Source organism: Tamandua tetradactyla, chromosome 10 (genome assembly GCF_023851605.1).
Source record: "Tamandua tetradactyla isolate mTamTet1 chromosome 10, mTamTet1.pri, whole genome shotgun sequence".
In the NCBI taxonomy this organism is placed as follows: Eukaryota; Metazoa; Chordata; class Mammalia; order Pilosa; family Myrmecophagidae; genus Tamandua; species Tamandua tetradactyla.
Genome location: NC_135336.1, coordinates 21,380,761 through 21,405,802, shown reverse-complemented (window position 1 = coordinate 21,405,802; position 25,042 = coordinate 21,380,761). Strand labels below are relative to the sequence as shown.

Genomic DNA, 25,042 nt, shown 5'->3' with positions numbered 1-25,042 from the left:
AGTTATGATCTGCAAACTTTATCTTTAATGCTCAATGTAAAGAATCAGTTTTTAATCTCACCATAGTTTTTATCATTCCCCAATAAAGGACTTTTCTTAAGAGAAAGTAATCCCCTGGGACTTTGCAGACACCATGTGATGGATGGGGGGCAGATTCAACACACCACACTGAAGGGCTCTTGTGGTCACCCCTGCTCCCCCTTACATCTCTTTAGTCAGGATTCGGTTCTCTCTCCTAATGACCTCATCCCTCATCCCTCTCTCTTTCTGGACCCTGACTTCATTATCGTCAGCACCTGTTTCGTGTTACACAGCTAAAACCAAATGAGGCAAAAGTGATCAGAAGCACCTTGCTTACACAGGCTTCACTTTAAGCCTTCATGGTAGGATTTGCTCCCTTATTAAAAGGTCACCCTAGGAAGCTGTGGTCTGGCATCAGGTGTCCTCTCTCAACTGATCTCTGTAGGTTTCTGTCACTTCTATAGTCTAGACTCTAATGCAGAGCACTCTCTCTCAAGTGAAGCAATGCTTTCCCCCTTTTCTCTCTCTCTTTTCTTTTCTTTCTTTTTTTTTTTTTTGGCATGGGCAGGAAGGAATCAAACCCAAATCCCTGTCATGGCAGGCAAGAATGAGCCACGATTGCACCACCCTTTCCCTCTTCTCTCTTAACTACAGATTTAAACCAGTATCCAGGTTCCAGAAGGCAATTTCTTATGTAAGTTCAGGAAAGTCTAAGAGAGCTTGTTCCAATACTCACTACCATGCCCCTCAATCAAACAACAGAACAAAATATGCACAAAAGATTTAGATGGCTCCTTATTTCAGGAATCCCTGCGGCACTTATCTGTTTGTTCATGAGTACAATGAGCTTCTAACCTATGTCAAGAGCTGCATCTATATGGCTTTGATATGGACTGGGAAACCCCTGAGCTGATGATGCTGTCTGTAAGGGACACCTTACAAAGAAAGGTGCTTCATATTCTCTCTCTGAGGCTTCCCATGATGTGCTGCACATGGGAGAAATTAAGGCACTCAAGGTCAGACCAATCCTTCTGTGGTCACAGGGAAGCAACCTCCTCCAGTCCCACCCCATTTATTTGCAAGCTGAAAATAACATTGTCTGCTGCTTTACTGGCTCTGCAGCAGAATTACTGATTGTCATCTTGGCACTCAGTAGCAATGAGAACATAGGGTAGATACTAATAAATAAAGAGAACCATTTTAAATGATTTCTGTACCAGCCACAACCTGGGATTTTCAAGTAAAAGTCAAGAACTTTTCCAGGGAAAACTGCTTCAAGGTATGCAAACAGGGAAAGGTTCAGCCGGCAAATTATTTACTCTTTGCTCTTATTCAACCCGGTTTACTTCTTATTGGAAATTTAAATGGGTCATGCACTATATTTGTGGGATAAACGAGGAAGGATGCAAAGGAAAAAGGAGCTTCTGGTTACAGTTAAATATTTGTCTCTTATAAACTTTAGGTTCTTAGCATCATTTTGGAGCCTAATTCTACCCACATGCTGGGGCAACCTTGGAATTCTTGTCTATCCTGCAACTAATCAGGAAGCAGGGCTACATTCTAATACTACACCTGGGCCATGTCTCTGTCAGGCTGGGCCCACCTCAACATCAGCAGTCTTAACTGTCCAACTCATAAGTACTCGAGACAACCAGAAAACAATCGTTATCAACCTAGAATACCTCCTCCCTCCTTTTCAATGACTAGAATGATCACATAACATATTGTCCAAATTAAGTTTCTCTTGAGAAGGAAAAGGAACTGTCCAGAGTAACTGGGATGTATCTCCTAACCCACTTCCAGTCTCCATAAATCTAGATACAAGATGCAACTTCAAAGATGTCTTCTCTGACCAACTTTATTCTGGCCAAGCTCCTACTTCACATGCCATCAGTCCCAGAAATCGTTCATGCTATTTATTCTAGTTTGCCTGCTGCTGGAATGCGATATACCAGAAATGGAATGGCTTTTAAAAAGGGGAATTTATTAAGTTGTAAGTTTACAGTTCTAAGGTTATAAAAACATCCAAATTAAGGCAAGGCTATAAGGGTGTCCAAATTAAGGCATCCAGGGAAAGATACCTTGGTTCAAGAAGGTCGATGATGTTCAGGCTTTCTCTCTCAGCTGGAAAGGCACATGGTGATGTCTGCTAGCTTTCTCTCCAGAAATTTTCAACAGCTTCCCCAGGGTTCTGTTTGTTTTATTGATTCTTTGGGTTGGTTCTGGTGGCTCTAAAGCTTTTTCCTCTTAAAGAGCTCCAGTAAGCAACCCCACCTTGAATGGGTAGAGACATATCTCCATGAAAACCATCTAATCAAAAGTTACTACCCACAGCTGGGTAGGTCACATCTCCATAGAAACAATTAGAAAGGTCCCACCCAGCAACACTGAATGAGGATTAATGCACATGGCTTTTCTGGGGTACATAATAGCTTCAAACTGGCACACGATTTCACATACTAGATTATATTGGGGATGTTATAATATCTGTTCTCATCCCTTTATTGTCTGCTGGCTATTTCCATGCCCCCCTCAATCCCTTGTAACATACTCTGACCTGAAAGTCTTCTGCTATCTTCATAAACAAAAACATGATATTTTCTGAAAATTTAATTAAATAGGATTATGAATGAATTTTTTTCCTAACATAGATACCATCCATTTTTGTATGTTTTCTGTCTTTTTTCTATATATGTACTTTTTTAAAAACAAAGTTTTATTCACACACACACACACACACACACACAGAAATTATCATTGCCTTGTGTCTCATGCTTTTCTTCAAGCTAGACCGTAGTTTCCTCGCTATAGAACACTACTTTCTAAGACTTGTTTATAATGACTGTATAATGTTTCATCAGTGGATGAGCCATAATTTACTTGTAACATGCCCGTTACTTATGATTTAGGTTATTTCCAATTTCATCAAAACAAACAACATTGTGAGTCAAAATTTCATGTCTATAGCTTTTCCTTTATTCTAAATTATTCCATTAAGGTACATTTCTAGAATTCTGATTACTGAGTCAACAAGCATGACATTTTTATGGCTCTTGACTCTAGCTCCTCCTGATTTCTGTCAACCTATATAGTGCTGACTAATGGTTCCTTAAATATTTTGCTCTCCTTCCTCAGCCCCAGTTGAGTTTAATATCCTTGATCTGGTGCCAGGGCTAAGGCAAGAACCACGTCCAGAAATTCGAAAGGATATGCACTTAGATATACGACCAAGTTAGGCAAGGCTTGGGGAGTGAAGCAAGTATTGAGCAAGACCAGAAAGGATCTACAGTCCAAAGAGTCATAAAGTTCAAAACAATTATTATTATCAAGCAAAAACATCTGGCCTCCTACCTTCTTCAATAGAATCCTGCCAGCGGAGCAGCTCAGGAATGCCCTCCTCAGTCTGTTCCACCAAGCTAAATCCTACTCAGAAAATGTGCCCCCTGTTCTCTAAGTCTTTCCCACCAAGATCTAGAGGCAGCTAAAGCCTACCCATGGCACAGATTCACAAGTTCCCACCAATCCATGATAAAATAAGAACAACGAAGACAGTGCAAGACATCTTGGTACAGCTAACGGTACACAATTTAAAAGACTGTCCTTTAATCTCAGACTTTACACATTTTTGGAAATAATGTGTCCTTTCATTTCAAAAAATGTTGAAAACTTTGTTAATTGGTTGTTCTTTCATTCATCACATATCAAGAGTTACTATCGGCCTGGTGCTTTTCTAGTCCCTAGAGATACAACAGTGAATAAATCGGACAAGATCGCCTACATGGCCAAGTTTACATTCTGACTGCTAAAGCTTTGTCTTGCCAGTTTTAGCACCTTATGGGCAGGATCAGATCCGTATGTATTCGCATTCCTCATGGCAGAGTGTCCCACACATGGTCAGTTCTTAGTAAACATTTATTGAGGACACAGTTTTATCAAGGCATCAACACTTACCGGGAGGTCTTATTCTGAGGATTAGTGGGTCATTTGTTGTATGCAGAGCAGAGAGAACCACAGGCATGTATGAAGTGTTGGTTGGAAGCAGCCAGTTCTGGCGCCACCCTGCCCGGTTTCCAATCCTGCCTCTGCTGTGGGATGGTCAGCAAGTTCTTTAATGTGTCTTAGCCTGTGTCAACACTTAGAAAACGGGAAGGATGATAATAGTACTTGCCTCAAGAAGTTATGAGGATTGAAGCCCTCTACACAGTGGTTGGCACACAGGAAGCCCTCAGTAGATGTGACCTCTTTGTAGCACTGATAATAGTATCAACTGGATACTAAATAAGCCAGCTATTAGATGACTGTATGTAAGGTTCATGGCCCAGATGTTTGGCCAGCCAGAAAATCTGTATATAACAGGAAAAACTTCATTTGTACTTAAAGGAAAAAAATAGGCAGACATTCTCTTTCTTCTCTGCTGATGCCAATAATAGAACTATGGAAAATATGGGAAAACGCTCCTGCTGAATCCAGGTTTCTCTGATGATGGGTACAGGCTGGAGCTCCACTGCAAATGGACAAATTGGAGGAAACAGAATTAAGGGATAAACATATACAGTTCAGGGACCTTCCTAAAGCATTGGTGTTCTCCAGACAGATAATTTCTGGTTCCATAGAGAGTTTGGGAATTTAAGAAGAAGTTTTGTGGGGAGGGGTGGGGTGGAAAACAGAACGTTGGCCCCAACTTGCTGGAGGACAGAGTCCCAAGTTTGCAGAGGTTGCTCTTAGCACTGTGATTTAAATGGAATGCTGCAGAGATTTAATATCAGTGGCCCAGATAAAGTAATGTCAGCAGACTGGATAATTAAAGATTTTTGGCTCACTTCTTTGCTCTCACTTTCTGGAGGGAGGTTGAGAGAAAAAGGATTTGGGTCCAATAAAGCAAAGAATTCTCAGAGTTATAAGTATATTTTTAGCTACTCCTGACATCTGGAATAGCAGAGACATTATTTCAGGATCAGATCCTGACCATGCCCTTAACACTGGGCTAAACATCAATTTCTAAATCCCTTTGATGGAAATATAATTCTTTTAAAGATATGCACAGGCTAATTGAGACCACATTTGGAGAGTCTTCAGTTTATAGCAAAGGAAGTTCCTGGTTGAGAGGAAACGATGCCATTAAACAAGTTGTCACCCATGCTATTCCTCACCATGTCCCCAAATTCTCTTCCCTGCCTCCTTGGATTCCTCCCTGGGCCTGCTTCTGGATCAGACATGCTCAGCTCGCAGTTGCAGCTGCCTAAGAGCAGGAATTACAGGGGGTAACAACAGCCAGGTCACTAGAGAGCAGCAGGGATTCAGCCACCTGTTTTGACTTACTTTTTTTTTTTTTTAATTTTATTGTGTTACCATATACATAACATAAAATTTCCCATTTTAACAATCTTAAGTGTACATTTTGTGGTATTAATTACACCCACTTGCTTTTTTTAAGTTATAAATAAACCTTACCAAAGTGACTTTTAATCTTATTTACTATCAATAAACAGCAGCAATTCATGGCACTTTATAATTTGTCCAGACAGGGAAGAAGGTTTATGAAATCAGAATTTGTCATTTTGAAAAGGGTGTTCTATCAGAAAAAAATTACCAAATTAAAGATAGTCAACCCACTTGCTCTTTAAAGTTTGGGATACTCAACAGTTAAGAAACTATGGATCAATTTATCCCAGATACAGAAGGGTGGTTCAACATTAGAAAATCGATTAATGTAATACACCACATTAAAAGAATGAAGGGGGGGGTAAAAACCACGTGTTCATCTCAATTGATGCAGAAAAGGCATTTGACAAAATCCAGCACCCCTTCTTGATAAAAACACTTAGAAAGCTGGAATCAAAAGAAACTTCTTAACATGAAAAGAGCATACCTGAAAAAGCCTCTAAGATTAAGAACAAGACAAGGATGCCCACTTGTTATTATTGTCATTCAACATTGTACTGGAAGTTCTAGTCAAAGTAACTAGACAAGAAAAAATAATAAAATAATAATAAAAGGCATCTAAATTGTAAAGGAAGAAGTAAAATTTTCCCTATTTGCAGATGATATGATCCTATTTACAGGAAATACTGAAAAACCCACAACAAAGCTTGTGGAGCAAATAAATATATTCAGCGAAGTGGTAGGGTAACAGATCAATACCCAAGCATCTGTAGCATTTCTATACACTAGTAATGAATAATCAGAAGAAGAAATCAAGAATATAATTCCATTCACAACAGCAATTAAATTGGAAGACTAAATATCATTAAGATGTCAGTATTACCTAAAGCAATTTATAGATTCAATGCAATCCCAATCAAAATTCCAACAACCTTCCTTGCAGAAACGGAAAAATCAATCATGAAATTTATAATGAAGGGTAAGGGGCCCAGAATAGCCAAAGTAATTTTGAAAAGAACGACAAAGGTGGAGGACTCACAGTTCTCAATCTTAAAACTTATTACAAAGCCACAGTAATCAAAACAGCATAGTACCGGCACAAGGACAGACACATAGACCAATGAAATCGAATTGGGGGCTCAGAAATCAATCCTCACATTTATGGCCAACTGCTTCTTGACAAGGGAGCAAAGACCACTCAGTTGGTAAGGAATAATCTCTTCAACAAATATGCTGGGAAAGCTGGGTCCCCAAATACTAAAAAAAAAAGGAGGAACCCTACCACATACCATATATAAAAATCAACTCAAAATGGATCAAATACCTTAATATAAGAGATAGAAATATCAAACTCCTAGAAGAAAACACTGGGAAGCATTGCTAGGACCTGTGTTAGACAATGGTTTCCTAGAATTTACACCAAAAAAGCACAAGCAAGAAAAGAAAAAAGACTTCATCAAAATTAAAATCTTATCTTCCTAAAAGGACTTAATCATGAAAGTAAAATGATAACCTACACAATGGGAGAAAATATTTGGTAACCACATATCTGACACAGTTTTAATATCCAGAATATATAAAGAAATCCTTTTACTTAACAACAAAAAGACAAACAACCCAATTTAAAAATGGGTAAAAGACTTGAACAGACATTTCTCCAAAGAAGAGACAAAACTGGCCAAAAACCACATGAAAAGATGCTCAACATCATCAGGGTAATGCAAATCAAAACCACCATGAGATACAATTTCAAACCCACTATATTGGCTACTATTTAAAAAAATGGGAAATCACATGTGTTGGAGAGGATGCAGAGAAATAGAAACATTCATTGCTGGTGGTGATGTAAAATGGTGCAGTCACTGTGAAAGACAGTTTGACGGTCCCTCAGAAACCTAAGTATAGAACTACCTTATGACCCAGCAATTCCATTTCTAGATATATGCCAAAAAAGATTGAAATGAGGGACTCAAACAGGTATTTGCACATCAGTATTCATAGTGGCATGAATCACAATAGTCAAAAGATGGAAGAAACCCTAGTATCCATCAACCAATGAATGGATAAACAAAATGTGGTATATACACACAATGGAATATTATTCAGCCCTAAAAAGGAATGAAGTCCTGATATGTGGGACAACATAGATGAACTTGAAAACATCATATTGAGTGAAATAAGCTGGACATAAAAGAACAAATACCATATGATATCACTGATATGAATTGGAATAAACAAACATATCAGAATCTAGAATACAGGTTACCAGGGGACAGGGAAGGAGTAAAATGTACAGAGTTTCTATTTGGGATGATGGAAAAATTTGGGTATTGGATGGTGGTAATGGTAGTACAACATTGTGAACATAATTAAGGGCACTGAGTTATACATTTGAATGTGGTTAAAAGGGAAATTTTAGATTGTATAAATATGACTAGAAACATTTTTTTTTAATCTTTGGAACGGCACAGCACAAACAGTTAACCCTAAGTTAAACCATAGACAAAGGTTAATAGCACAGTTACAAAAATGTGCTTTCATCATTCACAACAAATGTACCATATCAATGAAAACTTTTAACAATAGGGTAGTATACGGAAATCCTGTATCTTATGCACAATTGTTCTGTAAACCTACAAATTCTCTAATAAAAAAAAGCAGAGACTATGAGATCTTCTAATTCAACCTCCCATCCAGTAGAGGAATCTTATTCTGTCCCAAACTGGGTGACAACGAGCCTGATGTATGCGTAGAAAATTGCCAGGGCATGGCCTAGTTGTGAGTCTGGTGAATACCAACTTGGCAGTAGGGAATCACAGTCCTTGAGGGTTAGAAGCAAGACTTAATCAAGATCTAGATGGGTCTCTTTGTGAGACAGGGCAGGCCTAGGAGTAACCGGTAGCTGGAATAACTCCTCTAGAGTTAGGGCAGGCCCAGTTTCTCCAGAGCTCAGACACCCTCCCTACACATGCCATGCAGGAAACCTCTGTGTATGTCTGACAGTAGAGAATACTCGGAGGGCCTGAGGCTCAGAAAGGGAAGAAGAGTTCAGGTCTTCTGCATTCAACAGGGTCTGTTCCTGTGGAAACGTCTTCAGGAGTTCAGGTCTCTGCATTCAACAGGGTCTGTTCCCGTGGAAAGGTCTAGAGCCATCCTCTATTGCCCAGCTCCTTCACAGAGGTAGAAACAGAGGTGCTTATTATGGTGCTCTTGATAAATCTCAACCAGGGCATCTGTGAAAGGTAATCATCGGGAAAATCCTGCAAGAGGAACTTCCTAGCCCCACAAGCAGCCCATTCCACCACGGGACATTGTATTTCTCAGGAAATTCATTTTGCTGAGTCATTTATGCTCCCCTCACATCTGGGCTCAATTCTGCCTCCCACAGTCAGAGTAAATATTTTTCTTCTATAAGACATGTCTACTAATATTTGAAGACAGTAATCATTTATCCTTTATTCTTCCACACACTAAGCACACCCAACCCCTTGAACTAATCCTACTTGGCATGGTTTCCAAACAATTGCACATGCTCTGAACACTCACTAGTTTGACTCCGACCCTCGTGATGTGACCCTGAGGACTGAAGAGGGAACCCAGTAACACAGTGGTTAAATGCACAGATTTGAATCTCAATTCTACCATTCACTATCCTCAGTTTCCTTAGCAGCAAGATGGGTGTAATCTTGGTTGTTAGAATTAAATAAGTCAATTCATGGAAAACTTTTATAACTGTGTCTAGCACATGATAAACATCCAGTTCAGTTTTAACTATTTCTTAGCACAATGTTTGGTATACAAAAAGTATGTAATTCATACACAAATCCCCCAGCTGGATTTACCAGTTCCATTACTCACCAACTATGTGACCTCAGGCAAGTCACTTAATATTTAGTTTCCTTGCTGATAAAACAACAGTAATAGCACTTTGAACCAAGACTGATTTGAAACTTCAATGAGGTAAGGAAAGAGATTTGACTAGGTTAGTGCTTGACACATAACAAGAGTGCAATAAACATTAGCTCCTGATCCCTTTCTATTAATGCAACTGTTAGGAGAAAATTTTTTTTTAATTGTGAAATATAGCATATATTCCAAAAAAAGAAAAAGAAAAAGCAATAATTTTCAAATACATTTTAACAAGTAGTTACAGAACAGATTTCATAGTTTGGTATGGGTTACCATGCCACAGTTTCAGGTTTTTCCTTCTAGCTGCTCCAAAACACGGAGGCTAAAAGAAATATCAATATAGTGATTCAGTAATCTTACTCATTTGTTAAGTCCTGTCTTCTCTCTATGACTCTTTCTTCTCCTTTGATCCTTCTCCTATTCTATAGGGATCTTTGGGCTAAATCCATTCTAACTTTTTCATGTTGAAAAGGGGTATTGATAATATAGGATAGGGGGATGGAATTAGTTGATGTTCTTGGAGAGGTTGGCCCCTCTGGTTTTCAGGGCTTAGCTAGCCTAGGAACCCTCAGGAGGTTATGGGTTTCAGGAAAGTAAACTTAGTGTATGAAACTTTTATATATTCTTGGTTGGAGCCCTAGGTGTTCTATAGGGTTAACAGACATGATGTCAGCTGTAAGCAATATCTAGCTGAAGCTTGCTTAAGAGTAGCCTAGGGGCAGAATAGCCCCTTGACCTATTAGCCAACGTTCTAGTTTGCTAGCTGCCAGAATGCAACACACCAGAGATGGATTGGCTTTTAATAAAAGGGGATTTATTTTGTTGGTTCTTCAGAGGAAAGGCAGCTAACTTTCCACTGAGGTTCTTTCTTACGTGGAAGGCACAAGATGGTCTCTGCTGGTCTTCTCTCCAGGCCCCTGGGTTCCAACAACTTTCCCCGGGGTGATTTCTTTCTGCATCTCCAAAGGCCTGGGCTGAGCTGCCAGTGCTGAGATGAGGAATGCCGAGCTGCTAGGCTGTGCTACATTGCGTTCTCTCATTTAAGCACCAGCCAGTTAAGTCAAACGTCACTCATTGCAGCAGACACGCCTCCTAGCCTACTGCAGATGTAATTAGCAACAGATGAGGTTCACGTACCATTGGCTTATGTCCGCAGCTAGGTATGCTCACCTGGCCAAGTTGACAACTGAATCTAACTAACACAGCCAAGTAGCTATCTCTTAGCCACTGATATCTTGTTTTGTTACCTTCTTTTTCCCCCTTTTTGTCCAGAAGGCATTGTTGATCCCACGGTGCCAGGGCCAGACTCATCCCTGAGGGTCATGTCCCACATTGTCAGGGAGACTTTCATGCCAGAATGTCATGTACCACATAGTAGGGAGGGAAATTATTTCACTTGCAGAGTTGAGCAGAGAGAGAGGCCACATCTGCTCAACAAAAGAGGCTTCCTGAAGGCAACTCTTAGGCCTCTTTATAGGTATTCTTAGCTTCTCCACTACAGAAATAAGTTTTATAAGGGCAAGCTCAAAAACAAGGGTTTGGCTGATTATCTAGGAGACAATTTTTCATGAGTCTCTTACATTTCTGTCCATCTCACAAACAGAGGCACTGACTGCCTTTGTTCCTAACTATCTCGAATAGTAAACAGCTATTTAAGTAATACTTGAATAGTAAAACCTAAATAGCTATTCTAGTAATACTTGAATAGTCAACCACCTCAGAAGAGAGACAGAGTGCTCTCTCTGGACCAAAGGACAGCCATATAAAAGCTCAGGGTTTCTCTCCTGTAATGAGGCTTGCTATGTGTGCAGGTATTGTCCAGACTTCTTTGCATCATCCTGGCTCAGAGAACCTGAGCAACAAAGTGCTAATACTCTGGATACTGCTGTTGTTATGAACCAAAAAAGTCCTTTGTCTCTAATCCAGGTACCTTGTGTATTCTGTTAGCATCCATGAAATTGCAGCAAACTAACTTGTTAGGTTCAAGCAGGAAAAATCTTAGACCCTTCATCGTTATTAACAACAACCTGCAGAAAACACACACCCTCCAGTCTTTATCTCAAACTGTCATCAACTCCACTGCATCCTGTTCATGTTTAGCCAAATTTTTAAAAAATGCTAAGTGAAGGGTTTTATATTTATTCATGTTGCTTCTCATGATCTTGATTTTAATCCAAAAATTCTAGCTATTAAAGGTCCTTCAAAAGCTTTTGTTTTTTTTGGGGGGGGGACATCTTTTGAATTTGAAGGTCTTCTTTGAAGTTCCTTTCTCTTAGTACACACATTACTGTCTCTCCTCCTGATCCATACACCACTCCCATCAGACCAGGTACATGTATTTCTTCTAAATCTACATTCTAATCCATAATATTAGAAACCAGGTTTCTGTTGTAGAAAACTCATGGCAAGCTTATACCTATATCTGATTGGTGGACAAGAGAAGTGCAGCAGGTTCTACCATCATATTGAAATGTAAAGAAATTACAGGAGGCCTTTTCTGCTCCCTTCTCAGCCCTCACCAACAGCACTGAGCGGGCCTCTCAAACTAATCCCCACCTCCAGAGGTGGGGACACATTACAGGAGGGTATGACAGAGGGAAGGCCTAGGGGCCAGCAGAACAGCAGATGGTATAGTGAGGCTGAAGGGATGTTGGAAAGCCTGGCCTAGAACTACTAAAACCATAACCCAGAGCAATGCAGACTGCAATGGAAATGAAGCTGCATGAATGGGGACAGGGAGATGCAAATTCTGCCATGCATGTTCTCCAAATTCACCAACTTTCTTTCTCTGTTCAAGGAGAAGTGAACAGTTAGGGACAATGTTATGAAGTATCCAATACAATTTCCAAACTCACCCCAAGCTGCTTAGTGGGAAGCTGGTGGATGTGGAAGTTGTCAGTTTCTCCAGATCTTCCTCAGACATCATGGAATTAACTAGGGCATCATCTTCGCCTGTGTCTCTGACTCGAGCCCTGCTACCACTATTCATTTTTAAATCAAAGATTCATGTGCATGGCAGATTCTAGCTGATGGATACTCATCGACTATTCAACTAAGCTAACAGTGATTTCCATAGTTTTCTTCCTTGGGCACTTTCTTGCATTCAATAATTACTCCCCTTCCACTACAAAATTTTGTATTTAGGTCTCAGCATCTGGTATTAAGTTATAACTAATGATTCTTTCCAAAAATAAATAAAAATAAATAAGCCAATAAAACTCTTTAGCTATAATACTTTGTTCATATTTACCCTTTCAATATCTGGGATTTAATTTTTAGATTTCAGTGTCTAAAGACTTTTAACAATCTTTTTGTACATGACAGGGAATTTCATTTAACATCTGGTCATAAGTTACTTGCAGGCCTGTGGTACAGTTTTCTTTCTTTTGAAAAATAATTAATCTGTGATGCTTTTAATGGATATCAAATGGATAAAAGCAGCTTTTATCTTAATAGTTTTAGCAGTAACATTGGACTTTATCAGGCCCCATGATCAGTAATCATCTGGAAAAGTTTAATAAATAAGGTTCCAAGGATAATTTCAGGGGACAGATCCTTGGCCTCAAACTCTGCAGGGTCAAAAGCGTGCCCTTTCCCCACATCCTGGATCTTTTTTGTGCTTGTAGAAGACTCTCAACTTCTGGTCCTGCATTGCCCAAGATGACTCCACTTCTATTCACAGCTCTCCCAAGTGCCCCCAAGCAGGATTATTCCTATGGGTTTCACTATGTCAATGTAAGAGACAGAAGAGCAGCCAAACGAGTTTTCAGTCTTATGGGGGAAGACAAGGTCCATAAGCACAGAAGAACCCAGGAAATCACCAAGAGAGCATAATTAAAGTATTAATTAAAGCATCTTTCAGCAACAATGACACATTTGATCATCCTCCATCTTCTTGAAGGACTTTTTCTTCCCCTGATTTCTGGGGTGCTACATGCTGCTCTTTCATTTCCTACTTCCTTTTCCTGGCCTCTAAATGATTACAGCACTCACTTCCAAAGTTATCGAATCCAGTCCTGTGATTTTATATACCATCTAGAGACGGATGATCCCAAACACATTTCGGGTCTCTACTTCTCCAGTGATCTCCAGAATCTGAAATCCTACTACGTAGTCAACATCTCCACTGGCTTATCTAACAACCAGAGAGATTGATGATTTCTCAATGTTCTCTAGCCAAATGTGCTCCTCCTGAAGTATTTCCCATTCAGGCAAATAGCAACACCATCCACCCCAAATCTCAGGCTAGGGGTCATCCCTCGCTCCACTATCTCTTGCTCCACTTCCAATCTACCAGGAATTCTCATTGGTTCAACCTTCCATCTGATTGCTCCTCACTCCTCCACTACCACCATCCAGCTAAGCCACCAGCATCATGAGTTTAGACTATTACAGCAGTCTCCTAATTGCCTCCCTAGTTCTAACCTTGTTTCCTGTTTTTGTTTGCTAAAGCTGACAAAAAGCAATATACCAGGAATGGACTGGCCTTTAATGACAGGGATTTATTAGCTTACAAATTTAAAGTTCTAAGGCAGTGAAAACATCCAAATTAAGGCATCAACAGGTCGATACCTTCTCCCCAAAGAAAAGCTGTTGGCAATCTAGTGCCCCTTTCTCACATGGCTGGCATCTGCTAGTCTTTCTCTCCTGGGTTTTGTCGCTCTTAGCTCCTGGCTGCTGCTCTCTCAGATTCTCTGGGACTTTTTTTCTGTCTTTTATCCTCTTATAAAGGACTCCATTAAAAGGATTAAGACTCACCTTGAATGAAGTGGGCCACATTTCAATTAAAATAACTTAATCAAAAGGTCCCACCTAAAGTCTCCCTGGTAGCATGGGAGATGACTCCCAGGAATGAATCCAGACCTTGCACTGTGGGATCAACAATTCCATCCTGACCAAAAGGGGGAAAAGAAGTATAACTAATAAAGTATCAGCGGCAGAGAGTTCAAATAGAGTTGAGAGGCTACTCTGGAGGTTGCTCTTATTGCAAGCTTCAGTTAGACCTTGCTACCTATCATAACCTGCCAAACCCCAACCAGGACCATTTAAACCAATCCTAAGGAACACCTAGGGCAATATATAAGGTTCCCCAAGGGTTCCATGCACTAAAGTCACTTTCCAGAAACCTACAACCGCCAAATGGATCCCTGGCCAGAAAGTCCTCAAACCTAGAGGACTCAGCCTCTCCAGAACATCAGAGAGTTCCATCTCCTTACCCCACAGTAGTGATAGACCCTTCTAATATGAAAAAGTTAGAATGGCCATAGCCCAAACACCCCTAAAGAGAGGGATGGAAAGATCAAAGGTGATGGCAGAGTTACACAAGTGAAGATAGGATTTAACAAATGAATATGAATGCTGAATCATTAAGTTGATATCTCTTTTAGTCTCCAGTATCTTAGAGCAGCTAGAAATAAACACCTAAAACTGTGAAACTGTAGCCCATGTCAACCTCTGAAATATGTTCTACAACTAATTGTGGTGCTGTGTTTTGATTTTTATAGCTTTTTTGTACATATGTTATTTTTCACGAAAAAAGAAGGAAAATAAGTCAATTGTGATGATAAAAATAAATTTAAGCCTTCTAGCCTCCTAAAATCTGTAACAGCTAGGAGGAAAAATCTAAGAAGATTGTATGGTAGCCCATGACAAACTCTGGGATCTGTCCTATAACTACTTGTTGAAGAGTGCTTTGAGAACTACTGCTTTTTTTTATTTCTTTGCTTTGTATATATGTTATACTAAACAATAAAAACGTTTTTAAAAAAAGGAAAAGGGAATCAAATGACAAGTATGTGTTAATGATCAAATGATATTAATTAAATGTTGTAAGTGGAAGAAAAGGAGCGGGAATTGTACTTGACATTTTTTTTTCTAAAAGTCATAGAAAGATGAATAGATTTGAAATGTTTAGATATAATAAAAAGCACAATATTCTATTGTAATAATGATTTCATAATACAGATGCTTAACATTAAAGTGATGCAGATTAGTAATTACTTTACGAATGTATCAATTCTAATGTTTCAGCTGCAATTTATTTTTGTTACATGCTCTTGTTACATATTTTGTATTTAAAATGAATTCTAGCATATAATAATTTAAAGTTAAAAAAAAAAGGTCCCACCTACAATAGGTTTACACCACAGGAATGGATTAAAAGAACATGAGCTTGGAGGTCACTCTTACGCAGGCTTCAGTTAGACATTGTTACCTGTCATAGCTTGCCAAAGGACAACCAAACTATTCCACCAATCCTAAAGAACACCTAGTACTTCATATAAGATTCTACAAAAGTTCCATTCACTAGGATAACTTTACAGAAATCTACATCCTCCAGATGGGTCCCTGGACCAGATAAGTCCTGAAACACAGAGGGGCCAGCCTCTCCAGAACATCAAATATTTCCATCCCCCATCCTGTATTTTTAATATCCCCTTCGAACATGAAAAAGTTAGAGTGGGCATAGGCCAAATACTCCTCAAGAGTGGGAGAAAGATCAAAAGTGATGGTGGAGCTATACAGAGAAGGTCAGGTTTAATAAATGAGTATGATTGCTGAATCGTTATATGGATATTTCTTTTAGCCTCCTGTATTTCAGAGCAGTTAGAGGTAAAAATCTAAAATTGTGGCATTTTAACCATTACCAAACTCTGAAATCTGTTCTATAACTAATTGTTGCAATGTGCTTTGAAATTTATTGCTTTTTTGTATATTTTGTATATTGTTATTTCTCACAAAAAAGTCAGGTGTGATGATAAATGCACTGCTATACAATGATATTGTGAACTTGTATACTTTGGATGAGTACATGGTATGTGAATATATAATGCATATATATATATATATATCAATTTTTAAAAAATCAAAAAAGAAAGACATGATCTTTTCTAGGGTACATATAGCTTCAAACCATCCCATTTCCCTATAGTCAGTTCTCCATAGAGAAGCCAAATCATGACATTTCCCCACTCAATACCCTCTAACAACTGCTCATTGGACACAGAATAAAATCCAAACTCCTTACCAGGGCCAATAAGGCCTACATAACCTGGCCCTGGCCTATTGCTCCAATCTCATCTCCTACCACACTCTGCCTCACTCTCCTCCACTCTAGCCCTTGCTGCCCTGCTTGCTGCCCTGCTCCAACCACACCAAGTTCCCTCCTGCCTCAGGGCCTTTGCAATTGCCAGTTCCTCTGCCTTGAGTAAGAGCTCTTCGTTCAGATCTTCTGAAGACTCACTTGATTCTGTTCTCTGCTCACATACATCTCCACAGAGAGGCCTTCCTTGACTATTTGACAATCTTACATAAAATTACCCTTCACCCTAACCTCTCCATCCCCTTACCTTGCTCTATTTTAGTTCATTGTACTTTAAAATTACTGCCAAACATTACTCTCTCTTCCTCTTTCATTAGGATGAAAATTCTAATGAATGAATGACATGTGTGATGAATTAGTCAGATTATGTTAACCACATTCACCCAGGTTACACTCTTTTCTTGGAAGGGAGCTGAATTTCTCACAAACACAATGGGATATGGGAAGGTTACAATACTGATCAAGGCCCTAATGCCCAACTTTTAAGGAAATATGATCAAGCTCCATGTTCTTAGTTTGCTAGCTGCCAGAATGCAACACAACAGAGATGGATTGGCTTTTAATAAAAGGGGGTTTATTTTGTTAGTTCTTCAGAGGAAAGGCAGCTTTCAACTGAGGTTCTTTCTTATGCGGGAAGGCACAGGGTGATCTCTGCTGGCCTTCTTTCCAGGCCTCTGGGTTCTAACAACTTTCCCCGGGGTGACTTCTTTCCGCATCTCCAAAGGCCTGGACTGAGCAACAAGTGCTGAGATGAGGTATGCTGAGCTGCTTGGGCTATGCTATGTTGAGCTCTCTCATTTAAGCACCAGCCAACTAAATCAAACATTCATTGCAGCAGGCAAGCCTCCCAGCCGACTGCAGATGTAATGAGCAACAGATGAGGTTCACATACCATTGGCTCATGTCCACAGCAACAGAACAAGGTACCTTCACCTGGCCAAGCTGACAAGTGACTCTAACTACCACACTCCATATTTAATTACAAAGTAGAGAGCAAATAAAGCTCTCTAAAATACATGTGTTTTCATTTAAAAAAGAATCATAATCAAACATTTGTAAGGATTATGTAATGTGATATAGTATCATGATTTATTGTTCAAAGTTATTTTATCAAAAGCAGACTCAATGGATGGGCCACGGTGGCTCAACAGGCAGAGTTCTTGCTGCCATGCCGGAGACCTGGGTTTGATTTCCAATGAATGCAAAAAAAAAAAAAAAAAAGCAGATTAAATGCCTTCATTAAGGTCACAGAATTCAGGTAAGAGTATTTCCATAGGCATCTCTAAAAAAATTCATGGGGGAGACTAAAGATTATATGCCCTTTTGAGAAGTCTATCAAGAAATGTTTGTGTCTTGCTAAAAGTTCCTGTTTCACCTGTGAGTGGCCCATTAGCTTAGACTTTAAGGGATTCACAGAGAAGGAATCTGAGTTCTAGACAGCCTTTGCACTGACTTGTGTATCTCCAAATGAGTTTTTGCTCATTTGACCCCGTTTCCTCATCAATGCAGAGAAAGGAGTACTGGATGATTTCTGAATCCAGTTCTAAGTTTTAGAACAGAAGTTTTACTCTTCTCTTTTCCTCATTGCAAATTTCCCCTTCCAAGCATAAAGTTAGTGACTAAACAGAAAGAGCTTCTTGCATACTCCATTCATCAGCACCAGGGGCTCCACCTCTATCCTGATTTTCACCAAGGCAAACCTGCCTTTAAAATAAAGGAACTTGCATTAATTTTTTCCATCCTTTCATCTTCTACCACTGCTGCCTCACAATGTCAAAAAGCCTTAAGGCTTTCTGCATTTAAAACGAGTCATGCTCTTATATACAGAGTGCTGACTTTGATCCAGCTTCCCCCAAATCCTAAAATAAAGCTCCCCATCTCAGCCACAGGTCCTGTATTTTCTTTCAGGCAATAGTAAGGGTCAAACTTTAGAATATTGCTTTTTCCCTTCATCACCCACTTTAGTATACAATCTCTTAGTTACTTTTTAAAAATTCCTTTAAAGTTAGAGGATTTATTTTCCTAACAAAAGAGGAGAAACTTAGTTTCGTTCTTCAGAGTAATCTAAGAAGCTATTCTCTCACTTCAATGATGGGGCCACAGATAAAAGCAGGTTTACAACCATGGGGGAAATAGTATTATTTTAAAACAATCACGGCCTATGCCTCCTCCTACTTTTTTCCTCCCTCTTTCCTTCCTTCTTTGTTTCACTGAAATCAGTACTGGCCCTCTCAGGTTCTTTTGCAGCCAGAGTGGCTGACACTGGCCAAGGACCCTTGCAGTGCTATACTGTGAGACCCTAAGGAGAAGGTCAAGGATGGAGGAGTGAAACTTTGTTCCTCACTAGCTAAGGCCATAGAAAGCAATGGAACTCGACCTACCCACCCCCAATTACATATATGAAATCACAAAAGGTCATCCCCATTTTTTAAATATTGAGAATATTTACCATTGAATAGCTGTTCAAAGAAAACAACATCTTTGTTAAACAGATTCATTATACACCTATTATCACGCAGACTTGTCACTGAAGAAATGAAGATGACATGTCTGTGAAGCAGTGCCAAAGTAAGCCTTGGTCAGACCCTGGATTAGCATAGCCCATAGAACTAGCCGTGGTTTATAGGACAAATTAACACAGAATTCTACCTGTGCTCCAACCCCAATGATGCCTGCTTACTAAGGAACCACAGAGTCAAAGCAGAGATCCAAACCAAATGGAGTTCATCAGAACAGCTTTCTGGATCACCAGGAGGAAGAAGTTTTCAGCCAGTTGAGGAGGTCTGAGCACCACAGTTCAGCAACGTCAACAGTTGCCAGCAGAGACCAGGACACCCAGCAGGTACTTAATCAATCTTGTTTCTTGGCTGGCTCCAGTAACTGTTCCCACCGACTTAGTTTTAGAGTTGACAAGCTAAACCAAGGCCAACAGATAATGCCAAAACATACTGCCTCATTCCCATCTGCCTGGGCACTTGGCTAGGTATCATCTCACCTCCGGGGCACCAGTCTCTCCCAGTTGCCCAGGAAAACACACAGTTCCCCTCTTTGGGGCTTCTTCAGCATGGACTAAGGAGGAACAGTCAATGGCAATAATTTAAACTCTGCCCACTCACCAACGTCTTCAGTATTGTTTGTTGTGGCAACTGGGCTGTGAGAACAATGAAAGAAGTCCTGAGGTCTGCTTCGCTGGAGGTGGTAGGGAGCCCTCAGCCAAGAAGCTCCTGAAGTCGTTCTGAACTGCAGCGGGAGTCTGACGATTCAGGAGTCACCTGGATTGTGGCTGGGCGGGAAGGAGAAAAGGAAAGCCAAATCAGAGACAGATATGCAAAAAGATGTGGGAGCGGCTGGGAGGACCAAATCACCCATAGAAGAGGCTACGTGAAAATGTCTCAGAGAAGATGATAGGTTGTTTTTATGACTGCATGTGGGGAGTTAGACGTTTAGAGTTCAAGAACAATAGTTACAAGGAGAACAAGAACAAGGTACTTTCCTCCTCCACAGAGGACAGACGCTGGAGAACCATGGTAGGCAGTGCTGAGATTAAATTACTGGGTCTGGTAGGGGTGACGGTGGAAGGCTGGGAGAGTCACCTCCCCACAGATGACAGTAGTGCAGGCAGGTAGCTATGGGGCCCTCTGGAGGCAGCTGCCTCTTGGACAATCAGGCCTGGCTTCAGTGATGGCTAGGAGGAGGAGAGACTGACAGGACAGGGAGAAAACAAATGACAGGCTGCACCCTCTTTCTCCCTCCTTTCTCAGAACCAACACCCAGTACCCACAGGGTCTACTCACTCAGCCTGACCCAGGCTCCAGAAGTCCACCCCTTCTCTTCCCTTTAGAAACTTTGCTCCCTTTGGGCTGCAAACCACACTTGCTTATTCAGAGAGAAATGAATATCTATTTTAAATAGTAAACCCATTTTCTCAAAGGTGTAAATGACTGATCTCTGAGCTCTTTATGTGCTACCCTTCCAGAAGATCTAGTAATTTGTAAAGGATAGTTTATAAACCCAAAGGAAATCAAGTTTTTACAATGGAATGTTAGCAGAAAGGCTTTGAGACAGAAAGAGCCCTAATGATCTTTAATAAATCACACAGGAGACTTTAGGCTTATAGTTCCTTCCACCTTCACATCAGATGCTGACGCACACTTTGAAGAGGAAATAGGAGTGACAGGGGAAGAGTGGGTCGGGGTGGAATTCCCCATCCTCTTATAGTCCTTCCACCTGAACAGGAAGCTTCAGCAGAAAGCTGATCCTAGAAGAAGTGCCAGCCCCATCTGCATCCCACTGCTCCATGACTGGGAATCTCTCTGGCTACAGGACCATATGAAGCAGGAAGGGTGATTCTATAGGCAGTGGTTTCTGCATCTCTCTCAGGTTAAACCAGTCTTGATCTCAGCAAGACTTCTCTCTACCAAGCAAGCTCAGCTGGACCTGCTGCCACTCTTGCCAAGGACTTCTCCACTTTGGTGAGGGCTCATGGTGACAGGTATCCACTTGTCTTAGTTTCTTGACTATGACTCCACCTCCAGCTTGCACACAACTGGCACCCCATCCTCACCAGTCACCCCTCCACTTTCTGCCACCAAGAAGAACCTCTCTACAGGCCACTCCTCCTATATACACAGGCCCAGTCCCTATCCTGTGCCTACAGTTGTTCTCTGCATGCTGTGCCCAGCTGATTAGTTCACTCCTGGCTATAATTTCACAAGCCAACCTGTATCATGGACATGTTATACTCCATTTACTTCTGAAAGGATGTGATGCCACCCATTAAAAAAAATAAAGCTTCTGATTTTTAAAAAATCAAAACTGTATAAAAGCTGATAATATATTCTAAAGTGGTTTTCAAAGTTAATTTTGCAGCCCAATCAAGCATTATATTTATCTCTGAATTCCCTAACATTCGAGGAAATAAAAGGAAACAAGATAGGTCACATAATTCTTCTTGTCCCGTAATGCTTCTTGAGGAAGCAAAGACATATCAGGAAATGGCCCCTCTTGTGCAAATCCTCTCTACAGAGAGGGGACCGAACATTATCATGGACAATTTTAATCCGTAGTGTTTCAGAAAGAGACATTCACCATTTGCTTCCTTTTTAATATTAACATTTGATAAAAGCAAGAATGTTATTAAAACATGACTACATTTTTGCAGAGAGCTAAGGTAATATGGTTTGAAGAGGGGTCTGACAGTTTGATTCAAATAGCAGTGGTTCTCAGTAGAAAGCTGTGCTGCCCTCACCACCCATCTTAATTAGGGGAGACGGTGGACCCCTAGAGATATGTGGCTGCAGGCATTATGGATTGTCCTAATGACTGAGGACTGGAGAAGAGAGCAAAGATACTCAATGTTCAACATTAAGCAGACTGTCTCACCCAAAATGTTATAGCACCTCTGCTGAGAAATACTGGAAGGGGAATCAGTAAATAGCATGACTCTTCTAATGCCTGCTCTTAAGTTTAGTATTCGTGGAGAATTGACAGCAGAGACCTCGAGTAAGTCTGCTCAGGACAGTATAAATGAAGGGAGATGCCAGACTTCTGATATATCAGCCCTGATGGTGGCAAAGTCCATATTGTCTTAAGAGGGTGGGGGAGCCTGACTGGTATCTTTGGCCAGACAGAGAGCTGGCCTAAATGAGGACACAGCTAGAATGCCAAAACTGCACATCAACACATCACAGGAGAAACTATTTTAGTCTAGGGAAGTGATTCTCAGAGTGTAATCCCTCAACTAGCATCACCTGGGAACCTGTTGGAATTACAGTATCTCAGGTATGTCCCAGACCAGGAGAATCAGAAACTCTGGGGATAGAATCCAACCTGTGTTTTAACAAGTCCTCCAGGTGACTCTGCTTAAGTTTAAGAACAACTGGTCTAAAACTTTTGGGATCAAATATGGCAATAAGTCACAAGGGACAGTTTAGCTGCCTCATCTCTGTGTAGAGTTTCTATTAGACTAAGAGGGAGGGGATTGTTTCAACATGTCTGTTGAAGCTAAATGATCAGGTGCAGAACACCTGGAAAGGAAGACCTAAGTGATGAGAAGTGAGGGCGACAAGTAAATTATTAAGTGCCAATCTAAGTTTCAAGCTTTGTTAACCATCTATTGGGGATTAAATCATGTTCCACAGAAGGCATGTTCAGGTCCCAACCCCTGGTCCTGTAAGTATGAACTCATTTGTAAATTGGACCTTTGATGTTATTAGTTAAGGTATGACCAAAGTGAATGAGGCTGGGCCTTAATCCAATATGGCTAAAATCCTTATAAGCAAAGGAAATTGGACACAGAACAAGAAGCCACTGGGAGCAGCCAGAAGCTAGAAGTCAATGGAGTCCATAAGAAAAAGGAGAAGACCCCACCACGTGTACTGCCATGTAATGGAAAAGCCAAGAAATCCCAAAGATAGGTCTCCAGACTGAAGATACCAACCCTGGAAGGAAGGAAGCCTTCAAGCATCTGAAACCGAGAGCCAACAAATTCCTGTTATTAAGCCAATCCACTGCATGGTATTTGTTTTAGCAGCCAGGAAACTAAAGCACCATCCTAAAAGTATTTTGTTTTTAATTTAATTTGTATTTCCCTTTGAATAGCCAATACATGTTCTATACACACACATTCCACATAGGAATTTTCAAAATTCAAAAGATACAACAGGATATACAGTGAAAGCTCTTTCACCTGCCCCTGTCTCCCAGGTATCCAACTCCAACTTCTCTTCCTCAGAGTTAGCCATGTCTTGTACTAATGTTATTAATATGTTATAATATGTATTAATATGTATCGATACATTGTAAGAATAAATAAATAAATAATTTATTATTTTTTTAACATAGGCAGGCACCAGGAAACAAACTCGAGTCTCTGTGGCATCGCAGGCAAGAACTCTGCCTGCTGAGCCACCATGGCCCACCCTACATATATATTTTTATTCCCATCTTTAAACTACAAATGATAGCACATTATCTATGCTTGTTCTATAACTTGCTTCTTTCACTTACTATATGCTAGGGATTACTCCAAATTAGAGACATCAGAAAAATACTGAGAAGGCTTCTGAATGTTTAGAAACATACAATACTGTAGGGGCACATGTACCTTCCCTGCAGAGAAGGCAGATCTGCTAGACCATCATACGATTCTTACAGAGGTCTCAGAAGTTGTCCTGGAATTCTCACTGTGGAGAGCTCTTCACAGCCCTTATTTGTTTGTCCTTTTATATCAGAAGGAGATAGTATAGAAACTCTCAGCCAGATGATTAAAATCCAACAAGAACATTATCAGATATCACAAGTAGCCAGTGCGTCAGTCATCCTAGGACACACAGTAGATGGGACTTGAATATTTAAAAGAACTCAAATCAATGAGGTGACTTGGAACTTTTTACTTGTAAGACTAACAATCATGAATCATATTTTATCTGTAGGAGTTAACAAAACACATCAAAGAATAAAAAAATGAAATGGTTAAGAATAGAGTCTGTTTCCACCACTCAGGATCAAATATATAAGATAGAATAATATAATATAAATAATCTCTGTACCCCCCACCAGCTTCAATTTAGTAACATCTTCAGAATTACTTTTCATTCTATCCTGCAGCACCATCAGCAAGATGTCTTTTCTCTCCCTGATGCCCACCAGATTTTAATCAATGTAGTCTTTGAACCTAAAGCAGGAAGGTGTCTTCAATAACAGCTTTACTGAGATATAATTCACATACCACGTAATTTACCCATTTAAATGTACAATTCAACAGTTTTTAGTACACTCAGAGAGCTGTGCACCCCATCACCTCAAACAATAGGTTCAACAAAACTGAGGAGAAAATCAGTACTCTTGAAGACGGTCAACAGAAATTAAAGAAATTTTAAAAATGAGTAAAATAAAAAAAGAAGAGCAAAGCATCTAAGCACTTTGGGAATCCCAGCAAGAGAAGAGAATGGGTCAGATGAAACATTTGAAGAAATAATGGCTAGGAAATTTCAAAAAACAATGAGTGATATCAAATCATAGGTCCAGGAATCTCAGAGAACTCAAAATAGTAGAAATACAAAGCAAACAAAACAATCAAACCTACCTAAATACATCATATTCAAACTGCTGAAAATCAAAGACAAAGAGAAAATCCCAAAGGTAGCAAAACGGGGAGGCTGAAACATTATATACAACAAACAAAGCTATGAATTCAAGTACACATCTCTTTTTAACTCATAAAACAATGCAAATCAAAAGACAACAAAATGACATCCTTAAAAACGGATGAAGTACTGAAAAAAAATTGTCTAGCCAGAATCCTACACCCATGAAAATATTTCTCAAAAATAAAGGAGAAATAAAGACTTTTTAAAATAAGCAAAAAGCTCAGAAATTCATTATCAGAAGATTTTTATTACATGAACTGTTAAAGAAGTTCTTCAAGCAAAAGGAATACACCAACAGAAAAATAGATCTAAACAAAGAAATGGAGATCTTCAGAAATGGCTAAAACAAAAGTAAATACAAAATACATATTTTCTTATTTTTAATTGCTCTAAAAGATAGTTAACTAACACAAAAATAGTAGTACTATACTATACATTTTTAGGATACATAAAGAAAAAATGTATGACAATAACAGTA

General features: G+C 39.8%; 1 protein-coding gene across 2 annotated transcripts in view; it reads right to left on the bottom strand.

Moving 5' to 3' along the window:
* The window catches only part of MYLK (myosin light chain kinase), a 318,148-nt gene that overhangs the window by 229,088 nt on the left and 64,018 nt on the right, over positions 1-25,042 (bottom strand). For both annotated transcript variants that reach the window (XM_077118124.1, XM_077118122.1), the window contains exon 2: positions 19,531-19,697. The gene's annotated coding sequence lies outside the window, so the exon portion shown is untranslated. The remainder of the gene's footprint in view (positions 1-19,530; positions 19,698-25,042) is intronic.